At 44.1% G+C, this 15,389-nt stretch overlaps 1 pseudogene; it reads right to left on the minus strand.

The window, feature by feature from the left end:
• Window positions 1–183: 183 nt before the first annotated feature.
• LOC136451030 (endoribonuclease Dicer homolog 1-like) lies at window positions 184–13,123 on the minus strand (annotated as a pseudogene).
• Between the last annotated feature and the right edge of the window lie 2,266 nt (window positions 13,124–15,389).

The following is a 15,389-nucleotide window of genomic DNA, read 5'->3' on the forward strand; positions in this document are numbered from 1 at the left end:
AGATTTTAATTGGCTTACCGTGTGTAGCATGGTCATTCTGTTCAAATGTCATCGAAGCAATGACACTTTGATCATGTGTATGTTGTTGCTACATGTACAGAATGTGAGACGTTTGTAAGCATCTAAGCACTGAATACATAGCGGGACGAAATGAGAAAGATGTTAGTATATACCACTATAAGATATATCAACATAAATTTATTGGATCAATGCACTGTTCTGTAAACATCTTACAATCGATGAATAAGAGGCCTCCAATATCCTATATCAACCTATCCTTTCCTCTATTGCAATTTGCAACTGCTATTTGTTACACCTCAATGCCTCGCCAGTAAATACCTAGTTGTAACCAGTGACCTCAGACAAAAATAATAATCCTCTAATCTCACTCCTCAGCTCTGCTTATGTTTTTATTTGCAAGGGCAAGGCATTGAATGGGCATAAGAATGCTGAATGCCTCTGTATCACCACTACCGCCACCAAGAACAACAACAAAGATTATTTGCATTGCTCAAAACTCAAAAGCACTGAATGCTTCCACATCTACCACTACCACCACAAAGACATCAAAGATTATTTGCCATCAGGCTTGTCACGGTAATTTCGATTCAGCAGCTCGAGCAGAAGAACAGCGGCAGAGTCCTTGGCCTTTTTCACACTCGGCATTGGCTCTCCAATGCACTCGTCAGTCCATCCACGGTCAGATGTATTTACCCTTACCGCATAAACAAATCTTTTGGCATGGGCAGGGCCACCCTCGTTTATACACCTGTACTGTGGCATTGGCCATTGCCTTCTCAAGCAGATGTCGTTCAGGGTCTGCCTAGTGAACTGAGAACCGTTTTTCTTCTCGCCATCCTTTTCGGTAACTTTCTTTGCTGCAGTTTCCTTCTCTTTCAAGACAACAAGTGCATTTCTAGCCGCCAACTTTTGTGCCATCTTCTTCTGTGGGTTCTGAGCTACACCAATCTGTATGCCATCAACAAAGACTTCAACTGTAGCTACATTGCCTGTACGTGATGCTTTGTATTCTAATCCTTCAGCTTGCTGCTGGCAGCGCTCTTGGAGCTCCCTTACAGGGTGCATTGGAAGGGTGCCCGGTGTCACCATTGGATCAAGCAGAGGCTGAAAAACCTGACATGACGGATTAATAAAATGAAACTTTAGTATTTTCCACACGAAGATGAACAGAATTTCATTCCAAAGGATACAGAAACTACCTTCCAGACTATAGAGGTATCACACCCACTATCCAGGAATATTGCGCCAGCAATAGACTCAAAAATGTCTCCAAGAACCTTAGGAGCCTTACAATCCCCAAGCCCAAAAGAATTGAAACCTGGTTTCGAAAGCTCCACCTGGACATCCTTCACAAACTCTCGAATCTTCAGAGGTTAGAGGGAAAATAGTCAGCACTGCTTCCAAAAGGTGGCAATAATTTCAACATAACAGAACTCTAGTTCAAACATTACAGCATATATAGGCATTGGCGGACCTAGTGGGTGGTCAAGGTGGTCCACCGACCACCCTGTGGGCCACCCGTCAACCATACATAATACAAATAAAAAATTAAAAAAAAAACAAGCCGTCCGGCGTCCGGTGCCCTTCGTATTCGCAACTGACGCGGTCACGCGGAGCGGATTCCCTCCCGTGCGCGTGCAGCTGGGCCGGCCCAGCTCCAAATCGATCGAAGGCCGGCCCCACTAGCATCACCGCCACCGCCCGCATCAAAGCCGTCGGCGTATGACATCAATCGCCTACCATATGATCCAGGTGAAAGGTTGTCCATTGAAGATTATCCTGTTAATGATCAAGATGCAATCCGTAGAGCATATATTACTAAAGGTGCTTGCAAACCTTATATACATGATTTTCCATACCGAAACATTGGAGGCGTACCTCGTCGATTCAGTATACAATGTTTGTATAATTATGAGTGGCTTGAATATAGTGTCAAGAAGGATTCTGCATTTTGCTTCATATGCTACTTGTTCAAGAAGGGCAGTGGGTCAAAAACTTTTATTGTTGATGGATGGAATAATTGGAATATAGGAAACACAGCACTTCTCAAACATTCTGGTTCTAGGGCACATAAAGTAGCTCAAGAGAGGTACATTGGTTTTATGAATCCCAAGGTAGCAATTGATTATAACATTGACAAGTGGAGTGAGGAGCTTCGTCTTTACAAGAAAAGATTGACATATTCACTTAGATGTATCAAGTTTCTTTTGCATCAAGGATTGGCATTCCGTGGACATGATGAAAGTGAAGAGTCTAGCAACAGAGGCAACTTCATTGAACTTCTTTTTGTATTAAACATGGTGTTGAAGTTCCTGCTATGGATGGTGCTTATGTGCCTTATGGAAAATCAGCACGGTATGCTCGTGCCCGAAACCAAACAAATGATGACCATTTCCGAAGAGAAGTATACATTAGTGTCATTGATCAAATTAGTCAAGAGCTTGATAATCGGTTTGATGAGATCAATATGGAGCTACTCTCTTGTATGTCAGCCTTCAGTCCTTCCAACTCCTTTGCTTCTTTTGATGCACGGAAGGTACGTAGATTGGCTGAATTTTATCCTAAGGACTTCTCCAACAATGATTTGTTAAAACTTGAATTGCAACTTGATAATTATATTGATGACATGCGACAAGATGCTAGCTTCCAAGGTCTAGACAACATTGTTGATCTCTCAGTTAAGCTTGTTGAAACAAAGAGGCACAAAGTGTATGATATGGTGTACTTGTTTCTCAAATTGATATTGCTTTTACCAGTGTCAACTGCGAGTGTTGAAAGTGTATTTTCTGCATTGGTTATAGTGAAAACAAAGTCAAGAAATAAGATAGGTGATACTGTTTTGGATGATTGTCTAGTCACATTTATTGAGCCGAATATTTTCTTCCAAGTTAATGAAGATGATATAATGGAGACATTCATGTCATTGAGAAAGCGGCGGATAAACAAGTAATATTGTAAGTCTCCTATTGTTATATTTCAAAGTATTTGTATTTCATTTGAACAATTTATATTAAGATTTGACGTCGTTTTACCGAATTATAATATGGTTTTACCGAATTGTATAAGAATTTTTTTTGCGGCGCATACCCTATGCAAAAATCCTGGGTCCGCCACTGTATATAGGTAACACATACTCCCTCCATTCCAAATTATAGGACGTTTTGGCCTTTCTAGACACGTTTCTTTTACTATGCATCTAGACATAATGTATTTTTAAGTGCATAAAAAGCTATGCATCTAGAAAAGCCAAGACGTCTTATAATTTGGAATGGAGGGAGTAAAAGGAAGTTCACTACTGAACATTAAGAATGGCCAGTTCACTACTGAACATTAAGAATGGCCCACCTGTGTCTCCAATGCAGATGATCCATGGCGAAGATGTACATGCAGCTTATGCTTAACTGCAACCCTTGCAAAGTTCTCATTATTAACAGCTGCAGCTCTCAAGTCAGTCAAGCGGCCCGGAGGTAGGTCGGTATAAGTAAAAAATAAGTGCTTCGTAATGAGATGATCCAATACAGCATCACCAACAAATTCCAAGCGCTGGTAACAGGAAACACCTGATGATGGTCTTGATGCATGCGTTATAGCTTCAACAAGTAAGCCTTTATTCTGAAACTTGATACCCAATGCACCCTCTAATGTGTCAAAATTGATGCTTTTCATTATGCTCTCAGGTATGTTATATGGCTTTGAAGAAGGGATCTCTTGAGGATCCAACTGTGCATTAATACCGATCCATTTCATCAGATGGTTTGCAGCAATTTTCCCTCCAGCTACATAATAGACACCAATAAGTGCTTCCACAACATCTGCTAATGTTTTGCTTGATAGAACACGATAGCAGCTAGAATCTCCCTCAATTTCACCGTCTTCTTGCATGCTATCTCCATAGTCATCATACGAGTTCTTTTGTAACTCACTGCTAGGAGTAAATTCCTCATCAAAGATGGATGGTTCAGAATCTCTTGTTTCTTCATCAAATACAGGTAACACTCCTGGAGCTGCCCATCTTGATGGAGCAAACCGATCTGCTTGGATATAAGATTGGAGGTTTTTATCCAGAGCATATTGATACAGGATCATGTTGCTAACCATCTGCTGCCGCATCCTTGTGAGCTGTCCCTCGTGCTTTTGAGGATATTTTAGGAAAAGGAATCTACTCACAACCCATTTCAAGTATGCATCACCCAGCAGCTCTGCTCTTTCATAGCAGAATGTCTCCTGGCATGACGCAGCAGTCAAGGCTTCTAATATCTGTGAACCACAAACAAAAAGCTATTAATCTAAAAAAAAAAAAAAAAAAAAAAACTGGCAGGAGCTCTGCCTCTCGATTAAGATGGAAAAGAGAGTTTATACAAAAGGCCCGTAGACCTGGGCCCCTAAGGCCACACATTCCAACATCACACTCTCAACTAAGCGAAACAAAAAACTATTAATCGATGTGCAGAATTTCAAGTTTATTTGAGAATAACATTTAGCTATTGCATGATGAATCTAGGTGAATAGATAACGGGTTTATGGTATTTCCACATTTTTTTCATAAGGCAAACAAGCATGATCTTTTCAGAAGAATAGACCCTTAAATTTACCCTGCCTATTATCATGTACAAAACTAGCATTAGTATTGGTTTGTTTAACATTTTTTTCTTGTTAACAGACACGATCCACCAAGGCTAGGAGCCACAATGAAGGCCTAGAGGTGTCATTGCGTGCTCCACTTAGTTTGCATGTAGTCTTTGACATCTCCATAGAAGACAGTGGTGTAATATAGAAAGGACAAATTTAAGGGTTCCATTAACCGGTAAATTCTACCAGGGGACATTAGAAAGGGAAAACATGTAGGCTTGAGAGCTGCAGGTGTACCTTATTTGCAGGAACTGAATAACCAATTATGTCCTTCAGTTGAATTGCAAGAAGCATGCTCTCCACCCTTCTCATTATTGAGGGTAACCTCTGAGCTCCACGAACAAGTGATCCAGGAAGAGGATGCACAAGGCACAATTCGGGTGGTAAATATACATAGTATGTTTTGTCAAGATTCTCTGAGAACTCTCCATTGCCAGCTGCAAAACAATAGTAATGCAAATCCATTATACAAACACTTTCCCATTTGCAAGTAAATTAAGCACTAAGTTTGTATTTCTTTATTAAATTAATATAGGGCTGAATGGGAAGTCTTGGATGGGCTTGAAAGACAAAAACATCAATGAATAGTAAAATATTAAGGCAAACAAAAAAAATCTAAATGAAATCTCACAAAAGAAATGCATAGCTTTTACCTTCAGAATGCTCAAATCTAGGAGAAAGTAGATTTTTGCAGTATGAAACACCACGTGCCCGTATAAGAGGTTGTTTCTTATAAATTAACTCCACACCATACCTGAGAGGAAAAACAAGAAGGATCATGATATGCTGCGATAAAGCTACTTTGCCAAAAAGGGAAAGCAAAAACAGCCAGAGCTAAGAGAGAACTCCTTTTGCTTTCAGCATTCAAAACTTATCTTACTTCTGCTTGTAGTAATCAGCAAACGAGCTGTACTCCAAGGGACCCAGATAGCCCTCTTTCCTAGGGAACGAATTTTCTGCATTCATGTTGTAGCAATACTGTCCACATAGAACCTTTTTCCTGAGTGGGCGGCAGTTACAACCATTCCAGCAAGATCTTTAGCATTCCAACATGAATCTGCCGTGAACAACTTGCCTTGGTTTTGATAATCATTAAAATGTCCCCGGCCACGACCAGGAACTAATCCAGATGCTTTGATAACATCAAATTCAGCGATGGCTCCTCTAATACCATACGTAGGGTGGGCTTTCTGTCCAAATGCAGTTCCATGACGCAACTTCCCGAACCCATATTCCCTCCTATCTCCGCCAAGTGTCCTTTCATTCGTGCCAAGATAGACATCTGGGCGTGCCCTCTGAAGAGGGTTGTTCCAGGCATCAGAGTTCACAATGCTGTTAACTAGAGTCCAATCTATCTCTCTTAAAAGATCCATACATTTCTCAGCTCCCACAGGAACAAAGAGGTATGCTTTTGCTGGATCCCATGGAGTTGTTGAGGGATCAACGTCAACGTCAAGTACTATGCTCATGAGCCTAACATGAAAGCTCTTCAGCAGGATCAGCTGGAAGAACATGAGCATGATTAGCAACATTAATGTAAAAATATGGAAATGAACTTTGATGCCTCATTGCAAAGAAAATCAACCTGACTTTCAGTAATTTCAATTGATCCACGGAATACGAGAGATGCCTTTGTTATTATTGTCCTAGCAACAAAGAGATCCATCGTCGTCGATAAAACCTAAAATATCGAAACATTATAGACTTTTAAACCTTCATTTCTCAAGTTGCGTACTATCACCAGGGGAAAAAAATTACCTCTGCATCCAGCTCATTGCCAAAAATAAGAGCAAAATTTGAAAGTTGTGTAACAAAAGGGTCCTTTGAAGTCCCAATGTTTACACAGTTCACAGAATACAAATATAACTTAATAAACTGTGAACTTTGGTAACCATCTCTTCCAGATAAAATCCATTCTCCCTGTTGAAAACAAAGTTCAGTGAAATGAAACTAATTAGAAACCAAAAGTACCAGCAGATCGCAATTCGCAAAGGACCATTAAGACTAAGTTAAGTTCAAGCTCAGGTAATGTGAGAAAGGAAACACTAACCCGCAGAATTTCAGCAACCCCTTCAGGAAAGAACTCTCTATGGCGTGCTGTTCCAGGCAGTGGATCACCTTCATCATTTTGTTCAGTCTTTTCTCCTTCCCCACTTCCTCTGTCAGGTAAAAGCATATCTGTGAAGGCACCCATCTCATGCAGCTTCTTACAAGCAGATAAACAAACAGCCTGCACAAAAAGAACCAGGCACGGTTCAAACTAATGGATAAAATGTACAGAAAAAACTGAATAATAATGTGTTCCAGTGAACTGTCATTACTTGTTGTGCCAGGCGTATTGAACTGCATATAGGACCTTCAAGCTTCTCGAATGGAGCATTACAAGGGAGTTGAAGTTTGCAAGAATATTCCTTCTCATGCTTTTGCATAATAAATTCCGGTCGAAGAATAGAGTATCTGGAAGTAGGAAACTACTGATGAGCCTGCGATTTCAAAAATCAATTGAGCTAGTATACCAAACAAATCCCAAGAAGTTATGTACCTGTCACTCGGCAGCTGTGAGCAGTAGAAATGTATGAGTCCAACTGCAGAGTTCAGACTGACAACAGCACCTGTTGATTCAACCTGGTACATAGAATCAGGTGATGTATCAACAGGGCTTAGCATAGAAGTGCCATCAAGATGACTGAGATCAGTTCTCTCAATAGCTTCTTTTCTCAATGTCTCTTCACTATTCCGAGCATTTCTCAAGAAAGTTTCATGAGACAAATTTCCTCTGGCACAATTAATTTATATAAGTCGATGGATTCACGGAGCATATTTTAATGGTATCAACAGTTTTGGTGACACATAATTACCTTTCAAGCATCAATATGTAGTCAGATCCAGGCTTTCTAGCACGACCCCGAGACTGAATGTAGGCCAAAACAGTCTTTGCAAGGTCAAAGCGAATGACAACATTGCACTGCCGAATATCAAGTCCTTCCTCTGCGACACTAGTTGCAACTAACAGTGTAACCTGCAAACCCATAACAGAGGGTTTTTTATAACTGGTGTATGAGACAAATCATCTCCAATATATATACCCCTAAAGTACAACAGATATGTACTTGGACATATCTATTTTTAAACGTAGATATGTACATATGCACAGCACACAGTTAAACATAGTTTTAAACTTACAACAGATATGTACTTGGAACGAAAAATATGAATGTAGAATTCTGTCATGAGTAGAAACATACTTGGACATCATGAAATTTAGCAGACTGCACAGAATCACTGAATGCAGATCGTTAAGCCTAGCTAGCAACATAGCTAAACTCACAAAAGGTGGGTGTGCCACATCAAACAATATGTTAAATCATGTCATGAATAGAAACATACATGGCCATCACGAAATTTTGCGATTGTATCCTGCATTTGGCATGACCGCATCTCCTGGTTATTGTTATGACCTATCAAACTTGCACACCGTATAAAGCCCAACGATGGAAGTTCTGCAAAGACCTAAGCGGTCATGAAAGGGAAACAGGTCAGAGAATTCATAAAAGGTTCAGAAGTAATTGATCTTAAGATGTGGAAAACATAGTCCCTACTCCCTACCTTAGGAAGGACTAATGCTGTAACCACTCGCTCTACAAATATGATAGCACGAAAATCCTCAGTGTGCTGATACTTGAGAAGTATTTTTATCAAAGCTTGCACCCTTGGAGTAACTTTTCCATCGGCCACTGCGGCACCAATGACTTCATCTACATGTTCACCTACAGAAACAGCTAGTGGGAAATAACAGCATACAGCGTTAAAAGTGAGGCTGAGATACCCTCAGGTATAACAAAGGACAAAAAATAAACAAAATAGCTGCTAATTGTATACCCTCAGGTATAATAAAGGACAAAGAAAAAACAAAATAGGTGCTAATTGTAGAATGAAGGAAAAAGGGAAATTCATTGGGGAAGGTTAAAAAGAAAAAGGTGGCCACAGAACACATTTTGCAAGAGAAAGAAAGACTATTAATACCATGACTGTCAGGTAGCTCTCCCTCCTCAAGTTCATTTGGCTTGGGGTTTTCAGAATTATGCATTTCAACATCATTGCTATCACTTTTCATTGCAGCCCCTTCAGTCAACTGGCAGTGTAACAAATCAACTACTTTTTTCAAGTATGACTCTTGAAACTTAACATCAACCTGGTAGTTGGCCCTTTCATCGTTCTGTAGTGCTGTCAAGAATGACTGTGCAACCTGAAATTAAGCAGATATAGCAGTTAGAAACACAAGACAGCCAGCAATACACTAGTTCACTGTTAAATGTGAAGCAGTACCTTGTAAGCACACCACTGTCCTAGTTCACCCAGAGCATAGTTTATAGCTCTCAACTTCTGAATTAAATTAACCGCACCATCACTTTCTGTACGTTCAGAAACACCATAGACAAGGCGTAGCTCATCTCTAGACCCTGCATCTCTAGCTCCCATGAACTGCCATTTAGTTCTCTTAGAACTAGAAAGTGCAGCTTCTTCAACTGCAGCCTCCATTTGTTTGATTTGTTCATGGAAAGACAAAAGAGTGGCTGCTTTGTCATAGTAGACAATGACTTCCAAAGGCATGGGAACATGTTTCTCTAGCTCTTTCCGATCTTTGATCGTACAGACTACACAATCCAGTTTACTCTCAAGATTTCGTATCTTGATAGCACAATCTTCTTGGCTAGTCACTCCTATCCAGATAGTAGTACTAAGCATCAGAAAAACATACATATAATAGAAGGCAAAGGAGCAGTAAATCTAAATATGAGACAGGATCTGCCAAAGAAAAATGTACATGGAATAACAAGGATACACTAAGGAGAGACATACCCTTCAAGTTAACAGGTGAAGCAGTCATGCCAAACACAGCTGGCCTCTTGTCCTTTGGAGTGGTGTGATAGAATTCTGACATCACTAGAGAATATGGGTGCTTTTTCACTGCATGATGGCACTCATCTAAAATCAAAAGATGTATGGCATCCATTTTAATAATACTGTGCCTAAGGATGTTCAACAAAATTTGAGCTGTCATAACAAGTACCTGCGTGAGACATGAATAAGTAACAGACACAACAAACATCCTACTGAAGCAATACACGAAAAAGGATGATTTACTTGCTACACATGTTATCTTATTACATGTAAGCAAATGGTGAGACTAAAGGTGCTTAGTTGACTTTCAAGGCAAACACATCCACCATGATCCTTAAAATAAGCAAGAAGGATCCCCCTCCCCCCCCACCCACCACCACAAACACACACACACAATCCTCTTAAATCCGCAAGTTGAGAAAAAATGGCAAAAGTTCTAAAAAACCTGGAATTTTAGCCAAAACATAATTATTGTGGCAAGGATCCCTCCTGATTAACAATACAATTGGAAGCAAATAGGATACCTTCTTATCCAAGGCCCAATCTTCTAAGAAGTTTTTTTATCACTTACCGGCTCCAGCAAGTCAAGAAACTTCAACTTGTCCATATAAACCATGTTAGAACAAGCTAGGTGCAAGAAAGAATATATAGGATACAGATGAGTTAAACATATTGCATTCCAGAACCATGAGAGTTCCAGTTAAACAGATTTGGAATAATGGAGGTGGAGGACATGACCACCAGCCTTACTGCAGGAAGCCCTGTAGGGGCATCGGCTAGGGCAGGAAGATGGACAAAGGAGGGGTTGGGGTGACTTGGATTATGTTATGGCAAGTGGAGCCGGCCCCAGTGCCCACGCGGTACTGTAGTGTGTGAACAGTGCCAGGGCTGATTAGATTAGATTGATTTGGTTTGTGAGGAGAGATAAGATAGATTGATTCGGTTAGGATATTACTTAGGGGTCAAGTAAGTTGTCTCTATTAAAGGGGGCCATCATGTATCAGTTAAAGTCAAGCAAGAAGATCCTAAGATAGTCACCGAGGAAGGGTGGTTATCTGGGGTCTCTCTGCTAATCCATCTATCTGTAGCCTTTTCATATCAGATTAACAATATTGTCTACGAGCTCTCGTAGTATGAAGCAAAGCACAAGGACATTATCTGTGCAGTAACTGGTACAATTACATCTATACAATCTTGATGATTATCAAGAAATCCACCTTATATCTCAAGGACAAATACAGACAAGAAAATGAAAAAACAGCTGGTAAGATTTAGGCCACCACATTGAATCAGTGAGTACAGACTATTATCAGATGGACTAGTAAAACATAATTAGTTTTCTTAGGTAACAAGTGCACTAATATACTCAAACATATAAAGGAATTATTCTGAGGAGACAAAATGCAGTAATTGCCAGTGACATAGCAGGTACGAAAATTACATCTACAGCAAAAAAAATTAGAAACTAATATTCTGCAAAGAAACAATGAAATTTAATGGCATAGTAGGTGAGAAAATTACATCTAGAGCGAGACTTTTTTTAGAAATTAATAATCTGCAAAGAAACAATGAGACTTAATGCAAGTCAGCAAGTGTCTCCGCTACTAACCAGTTAACTCGAAAACTTAGTAAAACACTATAGTTTCCTAACTCAAGTGACCTAAGCAAAGGTTTGATCAGAGCTTGGCCATGGGGCATTGTATCTGAAAATAGTTTGGAATTAAAAGTACGGACACACAAAGGAATTTACCTGTTTTGACTCAAACTCACGCTGCCACTTTCTAGAATCCCAGAAATCCTGCCCCATCTCGCCGCAGTAGTGCCCAACCCGAAAGCCAGTCCTCTCTCGTATTACTTCAGCTTGCTGCAATTCCACCAAGAAAATATAATTGTATATCAAGAACATTTGCGACCTGAATGTCTGAAGGCTCACTCTTGTGTCTGTACCTGATACACAAGAGGCACCTTAGGCACCAAGAAAACAGCAAGCATCTTCTTGTTCTCCTTGAGCATTTTGTCACAGATGCTTTTGATGAGCAACACAGCTATGAGAGTCTTCCCCGCACCAGTCTCAAGGAAAGCGATAGTGTTCCTGCTCTTTGCTTGCTCAAGCACCTCGAGCTGGTACTGCCTCGCCTTCTCCTCGGTGACAGGCTTCTCGTTCCCCGCCCGATCCACCCCTGCCTTATTCTCCGCGGCAGGGCATCCATCCTGCGTCCTGGCACGCTTTCCCTGGCGGTCCGCCTCAGCCTCCCACATGCCATGGCGGAACACCATCTTGCCGCCGCGGTCACGCTCCCAGAAACCCCGAGCGTCGCGTCGGTGGTGATCATGGCCGTAGTGACCGTCGCGGTCGCGCTTACGAGGCCTCTCGTAGTCCCGCCTTCCGCGCCTGTCCTCCCACCCACGGGATGGAGGCGCCAGCGGCGGCGGCGGCAACATCGGACGCCGCCGCCAGTCGTGGCGCGGTCCCCCGGTACCACCCGCAACAAGACGCTGGCGCTTGCCGTCCCTGCACTCCGCGCTGCCATTGGCCGCAGCGGCCGGGGACTCCCTCCTGGGCTCCTTCCTCGCCTCCACGGCCTGGGTCCTCTGCAGCACGTCGGACACCGCCACCGCATTGTGGGCCACGGTCGCAGCCACCTCCTGCAACTGCGGCTGCGGCTGCAGCGGAGCCACGGGCGCTGGCTCTGGTGCAGGAGCAGGCGCAGGAGGCGGCGGCAGCGGCGCGGGGGCGGCCTCGGCGTTGATGCTCTCGAGTATCTGGTCGATCTCGGCGATGAAGCCGTCGTCGGCGCCGCAGTCCATGGCCGGCATGAGGCCCGGGTCGAAGTCGGCGGACGCGGTGAAGTCGATGCCGCAGAGCAGGGAGGCGCCGTCCTCGCACGCGTCGTACCAGTACGCCGCCGCCGCGTGCTCGCCGCCGGCATCGCCGCCTCCTGGCCCTCCCACCATCTCGCTCTGCAGCAGCAACAGCAGCCACGCCGACAAGTTACAGGCCACAACAACGCCTCCACTAATCAACCAGCAGAGGAGAACACAGGGGAATCAGAATAAGAATCAGAGAGGAGGCGAAGACGAATGTCGCTACTACTTGTGGGCGCCGCGGCGGCGGCGGCGGGCGGACCGGGACCGAACCGAACCCAACCACGGAGAGAGAGTGGAAGAGAAAGAGGCGGTGATAAACCGTACGAATCACGCAAGCGCAGGGGGCGGGGCGAGGTGGAAGGTAGTGGAGAGTGGAAAGGGGTGGCGATGGCGATGCGGGGTTCCGATTCCGATATGGGGGTGGGGCGGAGAAGGGGCTCGATTCGATTCGGTTAGATTCGACGGTGTATCAACGCTACTCTTTCTCTTCACTCTCTCTCTCTCTATCTGTCCTTCCCAGCTCTGATTGCCTTCTCCCTGCCGTCCCTCGCCTGCTCGTCCCAGCTTGCTCTGATGATTTGATTTGAGGGAGGCCAGCCGAGGGGGACTCGACGAAGCGGGTGGGGCTCTGGCCTCTGCGGGGAGAGGAGGGGCTTCGAGGCGAGGAAGAGGAGGGCGGAGACGGGAACCACGCTGCGCCCGGCGCACGGCAGCGGTCGGTCTCCCACTGACGTGCGGGGCATGGACGAAGGGGGCCAGGGTGTGGTGCGGTGGACCGGGCCTAGGGTGGGTCGGGATCGGGCCTAGGGCGGCGCGGGCCTCTGCTGCGGCTGCGCGGCCTAGGAAGGACGCCCTACGCAAGCAGAGGCAGGCAGCACGGGGCGCGTGCGGTACGGGTCCAACTGCCCTTGGTCTGGGGCATTTGTTACCTGCCGGGCCCAGGCGCAGCGGCGCGGGCCCGTGCGATGGCGTGTGCCGCCGCGAGCGACGAGGCGTGTCAGAGCGTCTCGGGCTCGTCGACCCACCCTGCCCTGCGCACCGGAGTGGGCGGCTTCGTACGCCACCCACGGTGTCAGTGCCCGTCCGTGGCCGCGACGAGGCGTGGCGGCATCCGGCAGCTATCATCACCCCCGCCCCGACGTCCGCTGTGGTCGGGAGGGAGTCGCCGAGTCGGGACAGGCAACTAGGGGTTGTTTAGTTCCCCCATTTTCAGAATTTGGTATTATGTAAAAAAAAGATTCCCCGTCACATCAAATTTGCGGTATATGCATGAAGTACTAAATATTGACGAAATCAAAAACTAATTGCACAGTTTGGTTGTACTTTGCAAGACGAACGTTTTGAGCCTAATTAATCAACAATTGGACAATTATTACCAAATAAAAACAAAACGGCTGCTACAGTGTTCCTGCCGGCGCCAATTCGGCGGACCTAAACGAGGCCTAGGTAGGTTGGCTCGGCTACTTCGATTGCTACGACGAGAAATTAAAAAAAAAACTCGGCCTATGACGGCTAGACAGCTCCGCTTTAAGGAAGAAGATCTTCATACACGGACTGAGAAAATTCTCAAACCCTGTGTCCCGCTCTTACATATAGGTCATATGTGAGCGGGACAGATGAGTGGATTTTTTTAACTCCAGCAGACAAACCAGCGCACCCGTGGGGCTTGAACCCTGCACGCGAGAGTGCGACCGCACATCCTAACCAACCGGTACAAGAGCCGTTGGCTCCGACAAGAAATTACAGCCAACCTGTTTGATAGCATAGCCCTTGTTTAGTTCACGAAATCTGGATTTTGGGGCTACTGTAGCACCTTCGTTTTTATTTGGCAAATAGTGTCCAAACATTGACTAATTAGACTTAAAACGTTCGTCTCGCAATTTCCCACCAAACTGTGCAATTAGTTTTTCTTTTCGTCTACATTTAATGCTCCATGCACGGGCCGCGAACATTCGATGTGACAGGTACTGTAGCAACTTTTTGGATTTTGGGGTCCAACTAAACAAGGGCATAATTTGGCTGGCCAATTTTGTTAGTAAATTTGGCTTTAGCAATAGCTTGTTTATTTGTTAGCTGAGAAATATTTCCATTGGCTGGTTTAATTTGTCAACGAGCTAATTCGGCTGCTAATAAATATTTTGTATTGATCCATTAGCTAATTAATGGAAGCAGCACAGGAGACAAACAGGAAGGAACAACATTGATCTTCAGGATTAGCTGGTGTTGGCGTTGCATTGGTGTGCAAAAGGCATGGGACATGACAGAGTTGTTGGGATCTCAGGCATGAGCCTGTGGGTCATATGATGGAAGACAAATTGCATACATGTTGCATTGGCTCAGCTATTATGGGAAGAAAGCAAAGAGAAACCGGAAAAGGTTGAAGTTGAATTGGATTGTAGAATACTTGACAAAGGAATGAAAGTATTTTTGCAAGTGTTGGTTATTTGGCCGATCAAGCAAGAGTGCGGCTAGCGCTCTCCATCTGGACGCTAGCCCTCCCTCCGGACAACGGCGCCTGCCCGTCCATGTCTCACCTATTGTGCCCACCCACAAGCACGTGGGGTCCGTCCACGCCAGTGGGGGGCGGCCCACCAAGGACACCAAGGTGAGACAACAGAAAAAGACGAGGAGAGAGATGCAACACTCGATCTAGTTTTGAAACATCCAGATACAGCAATTGCAGCATACGTCAGAAAACAAATGAAACATGCATCTTAAACACTTGCAAAAACACCTAAAAATACTTGAAACCATTGTAAAAAATACGCAACATCTAGATAAAACACTTGCATGATATGTGTGAAAATATATGGAACATCCAGATAAACACACTTGCAACATACGTCGAAAAAAACAGATGAAACAGTGAGAACAGGAGCTCGCAACATACGTATACAACCATTGCAACATGTGTAGCATCCCGGTCTACTTTTGCAACATCCGTATGAAACACTTGTAACATACCTCTG

The sequence above is a fragment of the Miscanthus floridulus genome, chromosome 1, assembly GCF_019320115.1.
Source record: "Miscanthus floridulus cultivar M001 chromosome 1, ASM1932011v1, whole genome shotgun sequence".
In the NCBI taxonomy this organism is placed as follows: domain Eukaryota; kingdom Viridiplantae; phylum Streptophyta; class Magnoliopsida; order Poales; family Poaceae; genus Miscanthus; species Miscanthus floridulus.